At 39.7% G+C, this 24,156-nt stretch overlaps 1 protein-coding gene across 3 annotated transcripts in view; it reads right to left on the bottom strand.

The window, feature by feature from the left end:
- Positions 1-23,343, bottom strand: part of PDE4B (phosphodiesterase 4B) — a 596,404-nt gene extending 573,061 nt beyond the window's left edge. The window contains exon 1 of one of the 3 annotated variants that reach the window (XM_067726455.1): positions 23,211-23,343. The gene's annotated coding sequence lies outside the window, so the exon portion shown is untranslated. Of the gene's footprint in view, positions 1-22,550; positions 22,690-23,210 lie in introns of those variants that run through there. The other 2 variants (XM_067726457.1, XM_067726456.1) reach the window with 2 other exon arrangements.
- Between the last annotated feature and the right edge of the window lie 813 nt (positions 23,344-24,156).

Raw genomic sequence — 24,156 nt, 5'->3', positions numbered from 1 at the left:
GAAATTAAGTATATGTAATGATCTCATATTATAAAGGGAAAATCCAAAACATTTCTTATCATTAATATTATGATTATTTGTATTACTAGCAGCTACCATTTACTAAATTTTTTGTAACCTCATGTCATGTACTGTGCTAGGTGACATTTATTCCTCACAATATCTACAGGAGGAATTATTAGTCCCAAAACAGACAAGGAAACCAAAGCTAAAAGAGGTCAAAAACTTTTCCCTGGATCCTAGAACTAATAGATGGCAGGAATGAGATTTAAATTTGTGACGTGTCTGATTCCAAACCCTGTGTTCTTCATTACCGCACTAAGCTAAATTTTGTTTAAAAGATTCTTGTTTAAATATGACCCACATAAAACGGGCCATTTGTTTAATGAACAGCTGTCAAAGCACTGCGATATTAAGTACTTTTCCAGGCACCCCTGGGGCAAAAGAAAACGAAAAATCCGATACAGCCCAAGCCTTCTAGAACTCTGAAGTTAAGTTTGAAGACAGAATCCATGAAATAAGGTGAAAATTAGACCAGTGTGACATGTAAGCCTTGAGTTTGAGTCCTAGAGATGCCCCTGCCCAGCAATGTGACCCTGAGCAAGTTATTCCTTCTGTGTGAAACTGAGATCATAAGGGTGTGAGCTTCACAGGAGCCTCTGAGGATAAGATGGGAAAATACGGACCAGTGGTTCTCAACCTCAGCTGGTTTCTCCCCACCAAAGGATATTTGGCAATGTCTGGAGGCATTTTTAGTTGTCACAACTGGAAAGAAAGGTAGGAGTGCTATTGCAAGAGGCCAGGGATGCTGCTAAACACCTTACAATGCACAGGACAGGCCACTCCTCCCCAACAACAAGGAATCAGCTGGCCCTAAATGTCAATAGTGGGGAGGTTAAGAAACCCTAATGCAGAAAAAGCACATAGCAGAGTGCTAATGGTATGTAGTACCTTCATACTAGCTCTTATTGCATTTACATAAAAAGATGGCACTGTATGTACTTGAGCAGCAAAATAATACTAATAATTTGAAAATAATGGTGGAAAAGGAATAATAATTTTAAAACATAACTTTTAAAGACAAAGACTTCACACAGCAATGTAGTAGGTAAGAGCATAGGCTTTGGAATCAGATGGACCTACCCTTGAATACCAGGTCTGTGTGATGCTGAACAAATTACTCAGACTTTGAACCTCTTGGTTTCTTCATCTTTCTAATGAAAATAAATGTATCTACTTCTCTTTGTTTTGGTGATGATTAAATGAGATAATTTATGTACCTGGAACATAATAAAACTCTCAATAAGTATTTTTAATATATTGAGTCTTATGCAGGGCCTAGAAAAAGTACTTTGGATTAGTGAAAGGAAAAATAAATCATTTATTTCTATATAAACTTAAGCAAGGTACTTAATCTAGTAGAGACTTATGGTTTGTATCTTCAAAGTGTGTATAAAATACCTCTATTGCAAAGTTACACTAAGAATTAAATGAATCAGCATTTTAAAGCACTGAGTAAGGTGCCTGGCATATTGGGGGGGGGCAGTATTCGATAGATATTAGTTACCTTCTCCCCAAAGGGTTAAAAAAAAGTTTTTATAAAGGTACCAAGGTTGAAACAAATAATAAAAATTGCCTTTGCTAGAGCAGAAAGTCTGGCCTGAGAAGGACAGGGAATACTCCATAATTTACAAACAGTCCACCTTGGAGAAGCCCTCTGCATTTGAAAGGGAAGTTACACATACACCGCATCTCCTTCACACCACTCTTCAGCTTTCAACAAGCATCCTTCTTCTGGCCTAGGAATGCCACTGTGACTTACCTAGGCCCAAAGAGAGCACAGCCCTTGGCTGCACTTACTGGAAGAACAGAAATTGAATTCTTCAACTACAAATGTAACTGCATTTTATGAGAACCAAGAAGATCCACAGCAATAACTCTTCATAAATGAGCTAAGCACAACGCACGATTGATTAGAAGACATCTGCCATTCTACCTCTAAAAAATAATCATTAATGAGGCTTTACGATCATCTCTGAAAATCACTGTTTGTCAGGCAGTAATACCAGAGATGAAATTACCTATTCAGTTACTGACTGCCAAGGCAGACTATATCTAAGAGTATAATAAATGCTATTTCAGAAAACACAGTTTAAATTTCAATGAAAATAAGAAAATAATCATAAACCATCCAATTCTAAGCTATTAAAGTTAAGGCCTTTTTAAATATCCTGTACCATTGTGCTTAAGATAATTTCCCAATCAAATGAAGACAATGTTTAGATATCATTTACTCTAGCATTTCAAGTATGAAAGATGTGTCCATATACAAATGAAATAAAAAACATAACACATATAACTTTGCCAGTCTAAATGGCTTAATGAGTGCATTTTCCATTTGAAATTACACATTAGCTGCCATTTGGCAAAGTTGATGATCTTATGGTAAGTCTATATGATTCTCTGACGCAGTTTCTGAATTCATTTTGCCTTTTTATACACCCAATATCTACCCACCTACCACATGACATGTTCAAAAACAATTTTACTTTCTGTTACAACCTATACATATTCTAAACGCCTCACCTGTCTGTCAAAAATGAACTACTTCCTACTTTCCTTTCTGGGAAATAGAGAATAACAACAACCCTGCACTGGACGCATTCACATGATTCTATGTCATTCTGAACATAAATCAGCCACATGGAAAAGGTTCTAGGTCCAGTGGTTAAGATTCCCCGCTTCCGGGGCTTCCCTGGTGGCGCAGTGGTTGAGAGTCCACCTGCCGATGCAGGGCACGCCGTTTGTGCCCCGGTCCGGGAGGATCTCATATGCCGTGGAGCGGCTGGGCCTGTGAGCCATGGCCGCTGAGCCTGCGCGTCCAGAGCCTGTGCTCCACAACGGGAGAGGCCACAACAGTGAGAGGCCCACGTAGCGCAAAAAAAAAAAAAAAAAAAGATTCCCCACTTCCACTGTACAGGGGACAGGTTCAATCGCTGGTCGGGGAACTAAGATCCCATATGCCATGCATCATGGCCAAAAAATAAAATTAAAAAAAAGAAAACAAAAGAAAAGGTTCTAGCCTTTATCAACTGTAAGATACATGTAGAAACCAGGAATACAACCTCTTGTATTGCCTGCATCCATTTCCAATGCGATCTAATGCTATTAACTTTCCAAAATCATGACATTTGTCAGGTCTTACCATAGTAGGACTCCAAAAATCTTATAAGTCCCCCTCTGCCCTTAAGATAAATAACATACTCCATAGACTCACATTCAAGGCACACTCAAGTTTACAATGTGACCTCATTTCACCTTTCAAACACATCCTCCCTTCCTTTCCTATATGGACAATTGTATAGAGTTAACCTTCCCTCACTCTGCGTTATATTGTCTGCTTTCAAACGCTTGTGCTCTTCACCTACTTGGTAGACCCTCCCTTTAGTCTCTATTGACTCAAAGCCCCACTTACACCTCCCCTACTTAATTGCCCCAAGGCCACTCAGTCTGTGGGATTAGTGAGGATAATACAGTCTGGATGTTGCAGTTAGTCCTCAAAGACACCACAGGCAAAGTAACAAAACCTATGGTATCTGGAAGGCATCCAGCACTTAGGGAAGTCAATGAAAAGGATCCCTGTGAAGGTTGCAGGGTTTAAACCACAGAGTTCCCCAGACCTTCCAAGTCTCCGAAGCAGTAACTACCCATTCCCTGCCAGATACCTTCTACTGACAACAACCCAAAAGCCACTCCAGCTGCCCTGCTCCAACCACCTGCTTAAGCAGCCTCCTACTCTTTCACAGGACACCATGGCACATAAGAAAGTTCTTCAGGCTCCCTAGTAATCAAAGAAAACAAACTGAAAACAGCAAGGAGATCATTTTTTCCTCCTCACATTAACAGAAGACTGACAAAACTCAGCATTATTGGGATCTGGGGAAATGATCATGTTGATGGACAGTTGTGAAAATGTAAATTGGTGTAACCTAGTCTGAAAGGCAATTTGGTGGCAAAAAGCCTTTAAAATGTGTATAGCCTTTAACTCAGCAAGCTACAAACATTTGTATTAGGATGTTTATCAAAGCATTGTTTAATTGCAAAAATTACAATGGAAGCAATTTAGTGATCAACAATAAAGGAAGGGTTAAATAAAGCACCATGCATTTATTCAACAAAATACTATGCAGCCATTCATAAAGATGCAGGAAATCTATATTTTTCATTCAATTTTGGGTGAATAGATCCAGTTATACTATAGCATATACACTATGATTGTGAATCTGTACAGAGCGACAGCTGGAAAAATGTTTTCCACTGCTTTTAGGCATGGTTCCCTGATGCACCTGTAAAAGGATGCCTGAACCATAAATGTGGTACTTCTTTTGTATTGATCACCTCCAAATTCAGGTGCGTCTTCTGGCACATGTGCTGCTTTTAGAGGTCAAAGACCCCCAGGATCTTTACCATTTCATCTTGAGAAAATTCACGTTCTTCTTCCTTACAATTAAGGCACACAGTAGGAGAGTGTCTGTCTATCTATACTAAAATGTCATTTATAACAACACGTAAGATGTGAAAACTGAATTTTAAAAGATAAGACGTTTCTAGAGGATTCGCCCATCTGGTTCAACATCTAAATATCATGCACATTTTCCACATTATTATAGCCCTCAAATCAGATACATCTCACAATCGGTAGTATCTTACAATTTTTCTCAGAGAGGCAGCAGTAATGAGCTAGTTGTCATGGCCTGCACATTTATGAAAACCTGCAGAATGAGTGTTAGTCTGGTTGCAAGAAAACCCAAGAGACAATAATGGAACACTGTTTTAACATCTAGAAACCATATGCTTGTGAGGAAGCAAAAGGAAGAGTGGAGAATCAAGCATTTTTAACAACATTCTTGTAGAAGGAATCACAAAGCAAGCTCACTCTACATGATTGCTAAGCATCTTTTCAGGACCAGCGCTATTCCTGGCACACAAAGTGATAGTGCATGAATGGGCACAGAAATGCATGACTAGGAATTCAAAAGGGATTCAGAAGAGATGAATTCTGAATATGAATAAGTTTTTAGAATAACTTATCCAATTTATTTTAGTGCATGTTCTTTTTTATGCACCCACAGGAGAAATATATGATACATTTTATATTTAATTAAGTTTAAACATATTCTTTGAATCAGAATAAAATTAACATTCTAAGCGATAACAAAACATTTCTATAGTTTAATTGAAAGTATGTTTTTCTTAGTGATACATAAAATAATGGTGTATCTTACAACAGAAAGCATATTAGATTAATTGAAATATAGGAATAGAAGTTCTAGAAAGAGGGAACCAAGAAAACTAAATGAAAGAATTTACATTATTTCATGGAACCTAAGATTCTTTGATGCTGGCCCTTTTCTTATCATACAAGCAAGTGTCAACAGAATGTTTTTTTACACAGCCATGTCATGACTGCCACCTGGCTGATGGCTATTATAAGACACCATCAATTTAATATGTATCCTGATTTGAGATGTTAAATTGCAGGGGGAAGTTGACTTTACAATTGATCAAATCAGTAATGCAAGAAAAATATCGGAACTGAAAGGCATACGTCCAAAAGGAAAAGATCCATTCCTTCCCCCACACAATCAATTAAAAATGACATACACCCAGGCACATCATCTTGAAATTTCAAAATTCCAAAGATAATAAGATGATGCTAAAAGCTTCAAATCGGGGGAAAAAATGTTCAAGATTCAGAATAGCATCAGACTTCTCTATAGCTAAAAATGGCAGCAAGAAGACAATGAAATACTCCATCAAAATGCTGAGGGAAAATGACCTCCAACAAGAATCCTACAACCAGAAAAACTATCCACCAGGTGTAAAACAGAATAAAAATATTCTCAGATATAAAACGTCTCAAAAACTTCACCTCAACATATCCTTTCTTAGGAAGATACTGGAGGATGTGCTTCATTCATCGAAACAAGAGACTAAATTAAGGAAAAGCAAAAGATATGGCAATCAGGAAACAAGGGATCCAACATAAGAAAGAGGTAAAGAAATCTGCAGAATGATTGCACTGCAGATACTATTAGCTCTCCACCAAAACCCATTCCCTCTTCTCTGGACACATAGTTAGACATTATCTCAGCCACCCTTGAAATTAGACTTGGCCACAAGACTGAGTTCTAGACAATGATATCCAAGTGAGAGGAGTGTGAGCCACTCCCAGGACTATGTCCACGCCTGACTGAACGGAGTTGACCATGACAACTGTGGAATCCATGTACTGAAAATAGTAGTACCTCTAACCAGGGTCCCTGAGTGACCGCAGGAAACAGAGCAGCACCCCACCCTATTCACCCAGAAGAGCTCAGTAGTTTTACATGAGTGAGAAGTGTACTTCTGTTGTGTTTGAACCATTATCCATTTGTGGACTACTTGTTCCCTCAGCCTAAGATTACCGTAACTAATTTAGATGTAAAAGGAAGATTCAAAAATGACAACAATGAGCAAATGTATGAACAGCTTGAGGATGCATGTGGCCAAGAAAAAGACGAATGTATAGGTTGTCTGATTAAACTAAATATATTAAGAAGAGATTTACAATTTAGATGGAAATTTTGATGGTAAAATAGTGAGAGAGACTTCGAAAACTGAGCAAAATAAAATAATTAAAACAGTCATAAAATATGGGGAAAATATTGGGTTGGCCGAAAGGTTCGTTTGGGTTTTTCTGCAAGATGTTACAGAAAAACCCGAACGAACCTTTCGGCTAACCCAATAAAAACATTTATAAGAAAGGAAATGTAATCATATCATAATAGGCCAAAGGATTCAGCTGTGAGTGATAGTTACAGTCAGAGCAATTTAAAAATTAAATTGAGGAAGCAAAGGAGGTGAACGTATGTGTGTTATCTTCCATAGCAGGAAATGACTACATAGAGAAGAAAACTAAAAAAACCAAGAAATAGCATCATAAGCATCTTGTTTTCACAAAACGGAGGCAAACATGAAAAAATAGTAAACTATTTGAAGGTAATCCCTCTAGGAAGTAAGAATCAGATATGTAAAAGGGTACAACAGGGCAATGGGAACCACTGCTTTCGATGACATATCAAACGGTAAACCTGCAATTTGATAAATGTGCCAACATGTATTACATTCTTGATTGAACAAAAATACCAAATTTGTTTGCTTTAGGCTGAATTATAACTTCTCCAAAAGGTAACAGTACTTTTCTCATGTTAATTGGAAGCTCTAATTGGCAGCTTTATATGCTGCTGATTACTTTTAAAAGATATAATTATGGAAATAATTTGATAGATAAAATATTTCAAAACAAGGGAGTCAGAAGGGGGGAAATAAAAATGGCTGTGAAACTAACCGGGCCTAATCCTTTCATCTTCTAGATAAGAAAACTGCAACTCTTCTGGGAATCTGCTACCGTCTTCCACAAAAGTAAAGCTTTTAAAGTGCAGTGGAAGAAGAGCCTTCATTTGAAAAATGGAGCTAGACCTCGAGTGTTTGGCAGCCACATCGCCTCAATTTCCACCATAATCTCCTCTGCTATTACCACACTGGTTTGGGCTGGGGGCACTCTTCCCACCTATAGCTATTGCCGGATTGGATATTCCCCTTAATTTTCATAAAACAGATAAGACAATTAAACAAGACTTTCTACAGATTTAGAAGATAGATAGATAGATAGATAGATAGATAGATAGATAGATAGATAGATAGATGATAGATAGATAAAAAATAATCTGGATAATCTTTACCAAGTAGGACATGCTTTCCTTAACCTGCAAACTTTGTTCCATTTTAGCTACTGTCTGTTTAGTATATACCACCAATGAGCCCAAAATGAAACACTTACCTGCCACAAATCACCCAAATGAATAAGACACAGAAAAAAGCAAAGCTTCCTTCCTCATACCCACTTCCAGACCAGCTTTCACAGGCCAGTTTCACGACTGAACACACATCCCAAAAGACTGACATGAAAGAGGCCCAGCATTCTTCCCACAGAAATATGACTTTCTCCTGTGACCTCAATTGGTCAACTTTAGCAACTTAAGTCTAGAATGGTGGAAGAGGAGAAGGATATGGCCTGAAGGTGTTTCTTCACAAAGAGCAATTGAAAATCTTTCCCAGTTACAAAGATAAATCAGTAGCAAACCTGAGACAGGAACCTTACTCCCTGGCTCAAAGTCAAGGGTTCTTATCACCATACAATTCAATTCATCTTTACTGCGGATCAGCACATAAAAAGCATGGCAGTTAAGTTGGAAATAAGGAAAAAACTGCCTTTCTCAAATTTTCTTTCAAGGAAAAAATCTTGTGGCCAAGGAGATGACAAAATCCTTTACTGAAGATATTACAAAAACCTTTTTTGAAGATTTTTATGAGTCAGGCAGAGCCTCATTGTTTTCAAGAGAGAGCCATTGAAAGTTGCATTCTAGGTTGTAACCAACACTCACATTTTAATCACAGTTTTCCCATTTCTTCAACCATTTAAGAGAACCAAAGACCTTTTATATCTGGACAAAACTTATTACTATATTGCATTATTCAATAAACCCCTCTCTCTGAAACTCTTTCTATTTATTCTCTTCCCCTCACAATGATGTTTACCTTTGATATTTCAGTGCAAGAATGTAAGAGTGTGTTGCTATATTGCTCTTCATTGAAAAAAACAGACACTAAAGACGGCACTCAAAATTCCTGGTTATGATACTCACTTTCGGAAGTGCTCACCCATTATCTTATTTACACAGTACTGATACTATTAATAGAATTTATATAACACCTTCTTTCAGAGGAAAAAAAATGCACTTCACATCCATTATCTCATTTATCTTTGTACTCTCCCTCTGAAGTGTAGTGAGAACAGTTGCCTCACCCTGTTTTAATGGAAAAAAACTTAACCAGAAAAGATCTATTATCCTTGATGTGGATAAACAGCTTCTAAGTAGAGTGCCTACATCAATTAGAGAATAAACCCTCAGTTACAGAATATTTCTGTCAATACCCTGAATGAGAGTAGCAAAGTAGAAATACTGGAATTCAGCCAATTTTATTCTTTTTAAGATAAATATCTGTTCTTGGATATTATTCATATATGTCATTAAAATTTTTAGAACAACAAAATAGCCCAAAATAACTAAATGCAAATTTACACAAAAAATAAAGCACAGTAGTTCATGAATGAATAGTATATAATATTGTCATTGTCTGATTTGTCAGAATTTCACACTTACAGATGTCTTTGCAGAAGGAAATTATGACCTTTTCCACCCACCATTAGCTTAATACTAATTTCTATTAATATATACTTTGAGTTTTATACGTCAGCCAGCTATCTTGACACAAAGTGACAACTTATACAAAACTTTAAAGGACTATAACGTCTAGGACTTTAAGACAAGTAATAATAACTATTTTAAAACTGTCATATTTTAAGAAATCTCCAGATTATACATTACTGATACAACACAACAAATGTTTTTAAAGCTGAAAAATATTCTTCATATGCAATGACAATGATGGTTGCTTACCCAATATCCAATCTCCCCTTCTTTCTTAATAATAATGGAATCCTGGCATTTGGGGAAGTACTGATTTCCCCAGATTAAAAAAAAAGTTTTTTTAAACCTTCTATTTCTCAGACCTCCCTGCCATTAAGGATGGGCACTGGCATAGCTCTGGTCAATAAGATATTAGTGGAAGTCTACCAGATGCATCTTCCTGGGAGCTATCATTTTCCTGATTAAAAGGACTATCAGCTGATGTGTGCCTCACCTTTTGTCCAGCCGCTTCTTCCTGCCTGTAGTACAGAAGCCATGCTTGGAGGCTCACTATCTGTCTTTCCACCAAGAGAGGGAAAGCCATACACTAACGGTGGTAGGGCCAAAAGCAAGAAGGAGCCTGAATTCTTAATTACCTCAAGGATGGTGCAGTTGCTCCTGCCTTGTACTCTCTCCCTCCAGATATCTCATGGCATGTAAAACAATGATAAACTCCTTACTTGTGATTGCCAAGGGGAAAAGATGAAGGGGAGGGATGAATTGGGAGGCTGGGACTGGCACATGCACACTAGTATATGTAAAATAGATAATCAACAAGGACCTACTGTATAGCACAGGGAACTATACTCAATACTCTGTAATAACCTGTACGGGAAAAGAATCAGAAAAAGAATAGAAATATGAATATGTATAACTAAATCACTTTGCTGTACACCTGAAACTAACACAACATTGTGAATCAACTATATGCCAATATAAAATTTAAAAATTAAAAATTTTGAAAATAAATAAACTCCTTCCTTGTTACTATTACATGTCAAATTTTACTCTCAAATGAATACAATCCTGATAAAATAACAAATATATCCCAATTGAATTCTTCTTTCCTCTCATCAAATGGCTTAATGCAAAAATTAATCCCCTACACTTAGGAAAGGCAAATCCAAATGAAAAGTGGGCAGATACTCTGTCACACAATAAATTATTTTCCATCTTTTATATTCACTTACTGTGAATGGCCATCCTTCTTTAACCTTTAAAGTCCGGCTTTAAAGTATTTCTCATTCATGTGAAAGTGTGAAGTCAGAAGGAAACAAACCTAGACTAAACAGCAAAGAGGGTAACCAACTCTGCTATACATTTTTGCCTATAAACCAAATGAGGAAAACATTTTTTTCCAAGACTCATTGGTATTCTCCAGCTGTATCTCCATCTTACTGAAGATTATAGATAAGTAGGAGGTGTGACTCACAGAAATAGTTTTCCTCACATAAATTTCACCCATTGAATAAAATCTGCAATATTCTCTGAGCAATACAAAATAGACACTTTTGGAGTCTTATGCTATTCTTCATGCTATGAACAATAAAATAAAAATTTTACAAATTATCCAAAATTTTCACACCCAAGATTCCTCATAATGATAATATTTATACCAGCTAGCCTAAATTTCACAGTCCAAGATCGTTAATTACAAAGATCTGTAAACACTAATTTTATCCTTCAAAAATGTAAAATGCAAAGTCATAACAATCACTTCACGTATTCAGTTGGGAATGTATTTGGCTGGGAGTAACAGAGAACCTAATAAATAGTGGAAGAAATAGTCAGGAGTTTTAATTTTTTTCTCTTGGAATAATAGACTGGAGGTAGGCAGTGCAGAGCTGATATATCCACTTTAAGATGTCATCAAAAATCTGAGTTTTATCATCCTCAGTTTGTGGTTTTATTCCTCATGCTTGCAAGATAGCTGCTCACCTCAAAGCAAAAACGTGATAAGGGTCAAGGGCAAGGGCCTTCTCCTTGAGAAATTTTGCCTTTTCAAAAATGTACGTGGGGGCTTCCCTGGTGGCGCAGTGGTTGGGAGTCCGCCTGCCGATGCAGGGGACACGGGTTCGTGCCCCGGTCCGGGAAGATCCCACATGCCGCGGAGCGGCTGGGCCCATGAGCCATGGCCGCTGAGCCTGTGTGTCTGGAGCCTGTGCTCCGCAACGGGAGAGGTCACAACAGTGAGAGGCCCGCGTACCGCAAAAAAAAAAAAAAAAAAAAAATGTACGTGGTCCCCAGAAATCTCCATCTAATCTTTGTAATGTGGGCCAATCCGAGATTCGAGGGAGACTGGGAAGTTGAATAATTTCCTTTCCATCTTGTATAGCAGAGCAAGATGAAAGAGAAAGAGGGTGAACGGATGCTAAAGGAGCGATCCACAATATCGCTACACCCCCAGACCAATTAAATCTAGAGCCATCCTCATCAGCATCCTCACTATTGTAATTATCACCATCAGCATTAAAGTGTTGTTCCCCAAATTGTGTTGTGTTGTATCCATACAGTTGGGTAGTCCTCATCTAACCATGACCTCTCTAATTATTGTAAATTTCGGACCAAATCAAGGTATTATATTATAATAACTTCAAACTAAAAATTTGATTCCCTGGAGTGCTTTCTTATGAATAATACAGTGGTCCCTCAGTTTGTGGGGATGGAAGAGGGTGGGGAAATTGTCTTCAGGACCCCCACAGATACCAAAATATGTGAATGATCATGTCCTTTATATATAATGGCATAGTACAGTGGCACTTCAGTATCCACAGACTCCACATCCACGTAGTAGGTCAGCCCTCATTCAACGGTGGGTGTGGGAAACTACGGATATTGACTATGCTTAATTACACAGGCTTATCCAAAAATTCCACTAATTTTGTGTCAAATAATACCTTTTAATCTAAAGTTTCACCAAATCGTAATGCTAGAAAGAATCTTAGAAATTATCGTAATTCAAAGTCTTAATTATACCCTGAGCCTTACCCAGGGGATGTCATTTACCCACTTAGTTGCAAAGCAGAACAGAAACTCAGGGCTTCTTATTCCAAGTCCTCATTTATGCAGTTATGAAAGAGCAATCCTAAAAACAAATCCCCTTTCACTCTTTTAAAAGATGTAAAATCACTAGGAAGAAAAACCTGTCATTCTATTATTTGTTTCCCTACAACCGCCTCATTTTTCTGCATTGAGTTTTTCACCATAGTATACATCATGGCACTGCAAGTCATTCCAGGGTCTTAGTTACAGAGAAGTACAGAGTAGCTTCCTTTAAGGATATATAGGTAGCTTCCTAAAAGTAATTTCAACTACTCTAACAAATACTTCCTGATCTCTGAATTTAGAGACATGTATCATTCTGTGTTCTTAAATTATTATGATCCATAATATAGAAAAACCATGGATGTCATTTTCTTCTTACTCTCAAAAAGTCCCCAGTCAGTCAATACATCAAATGCCACTCTATGCTTTCTTCTTTCAACCTATAACATTTGATATGGGTGAAATTAGGTTAAAATGACCACCAGAGCAGCCTTACTAGAGGAAGGGAGAATAGCCTCCAAGGGCAATGTTTCTCTCTATAGTGAGAGAGTGAAAGGAGACAGGAGCAGAGGAAGAATCTTTCCAAGGAATCTAGAGATCTGTGTATGTGTGTGTATGGAGGAGGCGGGAGCAAGTATTGTAGGCTGAGCTGCCTGTTTTTATTTCCCACAGTCTGTTTTAACATCTGCTGGTCTTGCTATATCCTTCTCACCTACTGGCTCTCTAGAACCTGCAGGAAAACAAATTCCTCAGCACACCAGTGCATGGTGCCACAACCCACAAGCCTTTAAAGGTGAGTCTGTCTATAAAATGAGACACTTAAGTCACTTTCCCAGCAAAGACCATCCACAGATATCATCACATGGTACAAACAATACAAAAACAGAATCTAGGACTCTTCCTCAGGAGTTCATAAATCTCCAAGATTATATGCAAACTTTTGAGTTTATGTTAATTTTGCAGGATAATTGGTCCATATGTTCATCAGATTTTCAAACATACTTATTTTTTAAAGAGTACCATCATGCCATCCCAACTTATTAAAGTATTATTTTCTCTTTAGAAAAGGGTACTGAAAACCCATGCCTCAATATAAAATTTTAAGTCTTCTCAAAAGAAAGTGATTCTGATTTCTTAAAGAAAACATAAAATTAAGAAATGCTAAGAACTTATAATAAACAAGCCCTGCCATTATTGAATTAAAGGAAATTAAGCTCCCTATGGCCTTTCAAGGTATCAATGTTCTTAACTATAAAACAATAGGATTGAAATAGGCGATCTCTAAGTTCGCTTTCAGTTTAGAAAGGCTGTAATTCTATGAGTCAGCACTGTGGTATAAACCAGGATAGCCAAAAACAGAATCCTGTTATCTTTTCCTTAATCTACACGAAATATCAGTATGTTGCTTGCACAAATAATGTCATTTATTTTCTCTACTGTTTAAAGTCCATCTGATATAGGACTTCTTTTAGCAATTCCCAGAGATGGCAACAGATAAAATATATTAATATTTTTCAAATGCTTTAAGGCAACTTAGAGAAAAATATTCAATACAGAAAATACAGTATACATAGATTTTTTTGTCTTATATTCCACTGGCAAGATGTGACTTAACATTAAATTATTCAATTATAGTAATATTTATTAAAGTAAATAAGATATGTACTGATTTTTTAAACTGAGGTTATACTGTGTCTCTAAAACAAATGCAAATTACAGGAGAACACAAGTCAAACTAGTGTTTTCTACTATATTAACAGATAACGTGGCTGAGGAGTTAAGAGTTTTTTTAAAAAGCATATACTTCCAGTGCAGACAAGACGGCATATACTTTCCTCCTCCCCACTTAATATAACGCTAAACCTTGAAAATAAGGAAAGAGACAACCAAAGGAGGACTCAGAACAGTGAAAAGGAGGTGGGTTGGTTACTGGCCTTGGACTAGAGGAACAACAGAGCAGAAGGTACCTTATGACCCCCTACCCAATAGCAGGTTATGCAGGTCCAGGGTCTCCCAACCCCCCGAATCTAGCAGTAGGTGATACAGGTGAGCTTACATTCCTCCCTTGTGTCTAACTGCGATCCAGCCAACAACACCAGATGGCCTCTCAGCACTGGCAGGGGGATTCCTGCCATAACAAGCTCCAGGCCCGGGAGTGCTCCTTATTCCTGCAGGCTGAAAAATCCCTTCCCTCACCTACAAGCATCAGGGGGACTGGCCTTGGCAGGCCCCTTCTGCCCCCTTCAGGGGCATCAGCAGGGTCCAGTGGGAGCTCCAGAAGCACCAGTCAAGCCAGGCAGACCGAAGCAGCACCATAAAGCTTCTGCAAAGTAAATTGTCATTGGAACCACAGCCCACAAAGTAATCCTGGACATGTGTACTAAACCTACACAGGGTGACTGTCTGCTAAAGTATAAGATTTCAATAGGACCCAGACCCTTTTAACATGGTAGCCAAAATACCCAAGACATGATCACAACTGGAATGAGAAAAGACAATCAACTAAAACCAACACTGAAATGAATCAGATGTTAGAATTTGGAATTATCTAGTAAGAATTTTAGAGCAGCCATTATAAAAGTGCTTCAACAAGCAAATTCAAATTCTCTGAAAAAAAAAAAAGAATGGAAAACTTCCACGAAGATGCATACGTTCTAATAAGTTCTAATTGCCAAATGGCAATTATAGAACTAAAAAATACAATAACCAAAATAAAACACTCACTGGATGGGTTCAATAGTGGAGATGACAGAGGATAGAATCAGTGAACTTCAGAATAGATCAATAGAGTTTATCCAATCTGAACAACAGAGAGAAACTAGACAAAAAAAAAAAAGAAGGAGGAGGAGAAGGAAAAGGAGAAGAAGAACAAGAAGAACAGAGCCTCAGGGTCCTGTGGGACAGTAACAAAAGATCCAGTATTCATATCATCACTTCCCAGAATGACATGAGAAAGACAGTAGAGCTGAAGAGTATTTGAAGAAATAATGAAATAATGCTAGGAAAAATTTCGTTCAAGACACAAACCTATAGATTTAAGAAGCTGATCAAATCTCAAACAGAATAAACCCCAAGAAATCTAATACCAATACACAACATCACTAAGCTTCTAAAAAACTAAAGACAATGAAAGTATCTTAAACTAGCCCGAGAGAAATGGCACATTGCCTTTAGCAGAGCATCAATTCAAATGACAACAATTTTCTCGTCAGAAACCACAGGGGCCTAAAGGAAGTGGCACATTTTTCAAGTGCTGAGAGAAAAGAACTGTCAACCACAAATTCTTTCCCAATATGAGTTGTTTAGATAATATTCAATGAGAGAAATGAAAAACATAACACTGTCTTACACTCAGAACAACAGCATTTAAATAGAACCAAGAGAAGAGACCTAAATACATATAGTAATAGCCAGAGCAACCACTGAGAAAACTGTACAAAGAGATACATTCAAAAACACTATAAATAAATCAAAATGGAATCCTATAAAATGTTCAAATAACTCACAGGAAGAGAAGAAAAGAGAAATAAAGGAACAAGAAACAGAGGAAACAAAGAGAAAACATAATAAAATGGCAGACTTAAACGCTAACATAATGCAGAGAAATTGGATCGCTCATACATTGCTGGTCGGAATGTAAAGATACAGTCCCCCTGGAAAATGGTTTGGCAGTTTCTTATAAAACTAAACATGCAATTATCATAGGACCCAACAATCACACCCATGGGCATTTATCCCAGAGAAGTGAAAACTTATATCCACACAAGCACCTGTACACACGTGTGCATACCAGCTTTAATCATAATAGCCAAAAACTGGAAACAACCCAAATGTCCTTCAATGCCTAAACAAGCTGGGGTACACCCATACAATGGGACCGTACTCAGCAATAGAAATGAACAAACCATTGACACATATGACATCTTGGATGATTCTCTGGGGAATTATGGTGAGTGGAGGACAAAAACAACCTCAAAGATTATATAACCTATGATTCCATTTATATAACACTTTGGAAATGAAAAATTTATAGTGATAAAGAGCAGATTAGTGGTTGTCAGAGGTTAGGAATGGGACAGGGAGTGCGAGGGAGGTGGGTGTAGTTATAAAAAGGGCAGCACCAGGGCTCCTTGTGGTGATGGAGCTATTCTGTTATCTTGACTGTGGTGGTGAATACAGGAACCTACATATGAGATAAAATTGCATAGAACTAAACACTTACACAAATAAGTGTAAAACTGGTAAATCCGAATAAGAGCTGCAGACTATATCGTGTCAGTCTCCTGGTTGTGATATTGTGTTATACTTTTCCAAAATGTTACTCTTCGGGAACACTGAATGAGGGGTACACAGGATCTGTCTGTACTATTTCTCACAACTGCATGTAACTCTACAATTGTCTCAAAATAAAAAATTTAATTAGAAAGAATACTGGGTGAAAGTTGTGGGGAAGCTGGTCTTTCACATAGTCTCAAAGTATCACTGTACACAGTCTATATTAACCTCAAAGGAAAATAAAAGGATCAATTTGGTAGCGACCATCTTTCAAGTGCTCTGACTTAGTCACCAGTAATGGGACAAACAGACTCTCCTGTTGTGATACAATAGGAAGTACATATCACCAATTTAGGAGTATTCTTGCTGAAAATATTTAACCTGAACCTAACCAAGTGAGTAAGCCATTAGACAAATCCATACTTAGAGACACTCTTTAAGTCAACTGACCTGGACTCAACATAAATATTAATGTCACAAAAAGAAAAAATAGACAAGGGGACTAGCATAAATTAAGCTTTTAAAAATAATGTGAGGATAGCATAAAAAAAAGAAAATAACTGAAAAGAGTTGATTCTCAGAGTGTTATATAGTCACAGAAAGACGTCTTATGCCACCAGCAAGGCAGACTGAGCTCATGTGAACCAAATTCCCTTCCGCTACAAACACATATATATTTAGATTTTTAAAAGACCAGAAAAATTGAAATAGGTTAAAGTGTTAAGCCTGAAGAAAAAAAAAAGAAAGGTAATTTGTAGCTGTCAGAACAGAAAGGAAACAGATATGGTAATAGCAGGCACAGAAATCGGTAATACAGCAACCCAAAATTATACACAACTTAGATGCAGGCACAAATGTCAAGAGGCTGGAGATTTCACATGTGTTTAGGGACAGGAAACTTAGTTTGGGACCCATGAAAAGAAGGAGCTGAGACCTCTGCCTAAGAACCCTGAAAGAATTGACCATTTAGTCTAAGAAGGATTAGAAGTTTGGCCTGGAAGCAGCAAGAAGGTTTGTCTCTTCCTGGGGCTCTGGATAGAAGAAAAAGAAAAAGGATTCTTTGAATTAAATCCCTAAACAACCTCCCCCCACACAGTTTGAATTTACATCACCTGCATGGTATAGGAATCTCAAGCCAAGAAATTAATGAAAAAGCCAATTCTACGGATGATCTAGACTTAACGTGGTGATCATTTCACAATACATACAAATAGCAAATCGTTATGCTGTACACCTGAAACTAATAAAATGTCAATTATATTACATGTCAATCATACCTTAATAATTTTTTTAAATCTGATAGATCCTAGACCAGCAAAATCCCTAGGTTAATCTACAGAAGCAAACACAATATCACTCTACAGGGAAACTTCCAAAAACTAGGAAGAATATGGCTATCACAGGGAAAAACCAAAAGCAGAAACCCAGCTGAAGATGAATTCATAATCCCAATAATAAACCACATGAGGAAAGGATCCTCCTTTAAGCGGATATATAGTTCTGGAAGAACCAGTAGACCCAACCACTGGGACGAGTAACTCCCAGAAGAATTCAAGTAAGAAAACAATCTGATACTTATTATAAAATAAGTACATGTATAATTATTAAAGAGAAAATATGAATAGAATCCAAAATAAAAGGATAGAAAAACTCAGGGAAAAAACAGGAAGATATGAAAAGGCATCAAATAGCACTCCTAGAAATAAAAAAATAATTCATAGCTCAATGGAAATTTAAGCAATAGATATCAATGAAGAATTAGTTAGCTGGAAAATAGTCCTGAATAATTAACCAAATGCCTTTTTGAAATATTTCTTAATAGAAAATAATACAGAGGTAACAGACACGAGACATAAAACAGGAAGGTCCAACATATATCTAAGAATTCCAGTGGGAAAAATAGAGACAATGGGGCTTCCCTGGTGGCGCGGTGGTTGAGAGTCCGCCTGCCGATGCAGGGGACACGGGTTCGTGCCCCGGTCCGGGAAGATCTCACATGCCGCGGAGCAGCTGGGCCCGTGAGCCATGGCTGGTGAGCCTGCGCGTCCGGAGCCTGTGCTCCGCAACGGGAGAGTCCACAACAGTGATAGGCCCGTGTACCGCAAAAAAAAAAAGAGACAATGAAGGCAACATAATGTATGATGAGATATGCTATGAATTTTTAATAATTCAAGAAACAGAAGAGTCATCTGATTAAAGAAGCATAAGAAATCCCATGAAGAAAACGTAAAAATAAACCCACACCTGGGCATACCTCAGTAAAACTGCAGAACACCAAAGACAGAGTAATCTCTTTTTTGTAAATTGAAGTATAGTTGATTTACAATGCTGTGTTAGTCTCAGGTGCACAGCAAAGTGATTCAGTTATATATATATATATATACATATATATACACATACGTATAGTTTTTCAGATTCTTTCCCATTATAGGTTATTACAAGATATTAAATATAGTTCCCTGTGCTATACAGTAGGTCCTTGTTTACCTGTTTTCTATATAGTAGTGTGTCTCTGTTAATTCCAAACTTCTAATTTATAGAGTAATCTTAAAAGCAATGAAGGAACTACTCATCATCAACAAGAGAGACAATTATCTTCAAAATGATGAGATAAATAATTGTCAAGTTAGAATCCTGCTCTCAGATAGTGTGTTATTCAAGTGTTAGGATGAAATACAGTTTCAAACAAACAACAACAGTAAAAAGATTCAGAGTTTTATCTGTATATGCTTACCAAATAGCTACATACTTCTAATAAAGAGGAATTTTAATCTAGAAGGAAAGAGAGGGATGCAAGAAGCAATAACGAACATAGAAAACATGGGTAAATTTAAATGAGCATTGACTATGAAAACAATCAAAAAAAGGAAAAACTAAATATATAAAAAATGACATAATGGCTGTAAAAAATGTAGTAGAACTATATCACTATACAATATTATGAAACATGAAGTATGATCAGAATTATAACATTGTAGAGCCTTTTAGTATTCGAGAGGAGAGTAGATATTTTGATTAATATCATCTGTTAAGACAAAACATGAATGTTGAAAACATAAAAATACCTATTACTCAAAGTATAGAAATATATACAATATTTAAATCAATAGACCGAAAAGAGAGTAAAAGAAGTATAAGTCCACTAAAAGGAAAGAATGGTATAACAAGGAGGGACAGAAGAGGATCAAGGACATAGAAATGTCCTCCAGTGAGAAGTGACACTATATTTTAAAAGATTAAAACAGGCAAAACTAATGTGCATGAAGGAGGTGTTGCTATAGGATGGCTTCCCCAGGGCAGCCAACTCCAAGATGAAGTTGAGCATGCAATTTTATTAAGCACTGCCTTGCTATCAACATCTGAGAATGGGGAAGGAAGCAGAAATGGGCAAAGGGAGACTTGGTGCTGCAACACAAGCCCCATGGGGGTTTCCAGAGCCAGAATGGTCCTTCAGAGTTACCTGGAGCTGGACTGAGATGGCCGAGCCTTTATACTCTAACATGGATCAGCCATGGTGTGACCTTGGACAAAGGGGCTTTCTACCCTTCAGGCAATCCTCAAAGGGACTGGCCCTCAAAGACCCTCTGCTGATAGCACTCCCACAAGCTGGGGCAACAAGCTCTCCTTGAAGGGGGGTTTGGCACATCACAGCGTCTGCCATATTACCACAAGGTGACTGCAAAACAACAGCGCTCAAAGGAACCCATTTGTCCCGTGATCAACATCCCCAACACTTTCTCTGAAGCCTGCTGCTCAAATTATCTTGGAAAGAGCAATGACGTTTTATGCCATAATAATAAAAGATAATTCCAAATTGCTAACCCCCAAATCCTTCTAACTCAAGACTACAGCATGTACCTCTTGCTCCCTAATCAAAGTAAGCCAAATAAGAGATTAAGAGCAACCTGGGACTCTTTATTCCTTCACAATTTTAAAGCTTCAGTTTGTAAACAACATGAAAATACCATTTCTGTGTCTAATATTTTTATCAAACACAAATCCTTACTCGGGCACAGTACTATTATTAAATACCTGTCTCTAGACAGGCAAAAGACTCCAAGATCAGAAAACCATATATGATTGATATCTCATTCCTCATATCAAAACCAGTTCTATTCAAAAGAAACAAGCATGCTTAAGTGGGTACCCTCTAGAGAAATTCAATATAATTTATCTTTGCAAAATATGTCAAGTGAGAAATAAACTAAAAAGCAGATCGACTGAGAAAAAAAATACAAGTAGACGTATTGCAAAATTGATTACCTCACAACTGTTATAAGAAATACAGAGAGACGATAGATATACAGACAGATGGCCTCAGTGTAACAATCATGCCCTCTCAACCATTCCAGTCTACTCAACAACTTTACTCATTTTTTGTAATTGGGATTCTGTTGTTGAAAAAGAACACAAACAGCCAGCAAATATGTTACTAGCCAAGTCCTACAAGTACAGGTTTGAAGAGTTGAATAGACCATTGTTATGCTGAAGACACATGTTGACATTAAGGGGATTTCTCTTGGCACATCATAATGTAAATGAGGTACCCTCAGAGGGAAGTGCAGCTGAATTTCCTTTCACCTGAAGTGAAATCATTTACGTTATCCACCTTCATGTCGAATTCACGCACAGATAACTTCCAGACCCCTCCCTACACCTCAGGCTTAGGTAAAAACACTAGGTAAAAGTCCCCAGATTATTTTTGCTTTTATGAAAATTATTGGCATAACAACCACCTTTTAGTAAAAGGAAGATGGGGAACGTGGGTGGTCCACTAAAAAGAAACCAGCATCTGTACTTTTTTTTAAATTTAATGTGCCTTTTATTCTTACACTGGAGCCCAGGGCTTTCAAGTAGCCAGAAACCTCTGAATTTAAGAGATGGATGTGATTCAAATAACAGTTGTATCTCATACAGATCGAAGAGACAAAATGCACACATTTATCATTTCTGTTTAGTAATATCATATACATGTGATGTAAACATAATGTAAATGTAATGTAATTTTAGGCAGGAGCCTCAAAATATTTCTTTAAATTTATCCCAGGCATGTGTATACACATATATTTGTCTTTAAAAATGAACCACACTATTTAAGAGCTAGTCCTCTGTGCTCTCTTCTTCATACTTGCTTTAAAAGCCATTGACTACAGTAGGTTCAGAATATTTTGAAATACAGCACTTGGAAGGGGGGTGGTCTGTGAAAAAGGGAAGGAAGGAAGCAAAAGAGGAAGATGGAAGAGGAGGGAAGGCAGGAAGGAAGCGGGAAAAAACACTACACACACACACACACACACACACACACACACACACACTCACACACACTCGTAGCTTAGAAAGGGCCAGGCCCTAAACACACCCCAGCACCCCTCCCCAAACATGAGACAACGCTTCCCAAAAGTTCCTAGCGGAGCCTTCGTTAAAGCCGTGGCCTGGGTGCAGCCACTTGTGCCCCAAACCCCGGGCAGGCAGGACCATCCTGGGGCCGCAGCCCTGCAAACTCTCGGGTACTTCAGGCTCCCTCACGTGCCCGCTGTCAATCACCCGGCACAGCGCGCCAACCCTTCGCCCACTCCCGGGCGAATTCTTCTGCCTTTCTCCATCCCCCCTTGGCTCTCTCCTTCCCAGGGACTTTCCAAAGAGTTCAGGGCCGAAGGCAGAGGCTGAGGAGGAGCGAGCGAAGAGTAAGGGCCGGCTGGCGGATTTACCACAAGGGGTAGGAACGTTGCGGTCAAGGCGACCATCCTGGCGCGGCCCCATATTCCCCCCGCGCTCCCTACCAGCGCCGCAGCACCCACACTCTCCATTTCGGCTTCGCTGTGTGACCGAGTAAGAGACGGGGGGAAACAAACCCGCAGCCCACGGGACAGCCCTTACCTCAGGCTACCCTCGCGGAAGCCGCCCTCGTCCTGTTCGACGCGCCGCCGCTGCACTGCCGCGGCCGCTGCGCTCTGGACGCGCGGGCTCCGGCGGCGGCTCCGGCGGCGGCTCCGCCCGGCGCAGCTAGTCCGTGCGAGGCGAGCGAGCCCTCCGCGCTTCCCTGCGCGGGGCACAAGAGGCAGCGGGGAGACGCCAGCGAGACGCTGGCGCGCCGCTCGCGTGCAGCCCGGCCGGCGATCCACAGCCCGCAGCCACCGCGGAAGCGGGGCTGGCAGCCCCGGAAAGGCGCGCACAAACCAGGGGCGGCTGCGGAGCGCGCGCAGACCCGCCGGAGTGGAGGACCCCGCAGGGGCGACACGGACGGCCGCGACGCGGCCCCGAGCTCCTGTCTCCTCGGCTGGCCCCCCAAACTCCCGCTCTGTACTGCCCCGCTTCGCCGGAGAGACAGCTCGCCGGCGGCACTTGGTCTGCCGCGCTGCGCTCTTCAGCCCGGCGCGGGGAATAACAATTGGATCTTATTGCACGGACTAGATGCTGTGTAGTAGGTTGTAACTGCTGCGGCGGCCACCTGTCAATCCTAAGGAGCAAGGCACACGGTCCCCAGCCGTCAGGCCTCTCCCCGATTCCCCACCCCGCTTATTTTCCTCCCCCACCTACCTCGCCGACCGCCCGCAGTACTCCACCAGTACTAGACCAAGGGAGTTTTTCAAAATAACCCTCACTCACAGCTGGAAGCTCGCGGCATCTCCCTTCCCTCCCCGGCTGAAGGATTACGCGCAGTCCTGCATGCCTAGCCAAAGCCGGATGCCGAAAAGCCTGATTTGAACCCCACACTCGCCGGCCCCCCCGCTCCCATTCATAATCCCAGCGGCCGTCTGCCACTACGCACCCTCCCCCCGCTGGCCGCGCTCGCCGCGATTGGCAGTCCCTGGAACGTGTCAGTCACTCGCCGTGAATACGGTGCTCGAGGCTCCGCAGCCAAGGGTGACACAAAGAGGGATGGGGAGGGAGGGCACTCAGAGCTCGGGTGCGGGGAGGCGAGGGAGTGAGTGGGGCAATTACGTGGAAGGAGCCCGAGGGAGGGTGAGAGCCCGCTGCTCTCTGGTTGCACAAAGGTGGTCCAAGAGTGGATCAGCGCAGTGCTACTGAGCCAACCGGTCAGATCACCACCGCGGAGGTGCCCCACCAAGATACCCTAGGAGTGGGTCCCAAAACTTTGGAATTTGTGTGACCCAGCAACAGGCACCCGGGAGCCTGACTGCCCCACCTTGAAAGAACGCAGCTGCGTGGAGGCCTGCCAGCTATGGGGGTCTTGGGGGGCGGGGGACGATGTGAGAAACACAGCCTTCCTTTTCCCCAGTTGTCCAACCCTTGCAGTCATGGAAAGAGAGAAGAAAGCTGGTAAGGAAAAGAGAAAGATAGGAATGCAGTTAACTCTGCCTACTGAGCTGCTCCAACAAGCTCGAGACCAGAAAGACCTTAATGGATAAAATTGGCTTATTTCTCAGTTTATGCCAATAAATATTAGGGCACACCCATTTGCAGTGAGCACAACATACTGTGCCAGATGCTGGGGTACAGAGATGATTAGGACACAGTTCCT

The sequence above is a fragment of the Pseudorca crassidens genome, chromosome 2 (genome assembly GCF_039906515.1).
Source record: "Pseudorca crassidens isolate mPseCra1 chromosome 2, mPseCra1.hap1, whole genome shotgun sequence".
In the NCBI taxonomy this organism is placed as follows: Eukaryota; Metazoa; Chordata; class Mammalia; order Artiodactyla; family Delphinidae; genus Pseudorca; species Pseudorca crassidens.
The sequence above is the reverse complement of the archived record's forward strand: the minus strand, read 5'-3'. Positions and strand labels throughout refer to the sequence as shown.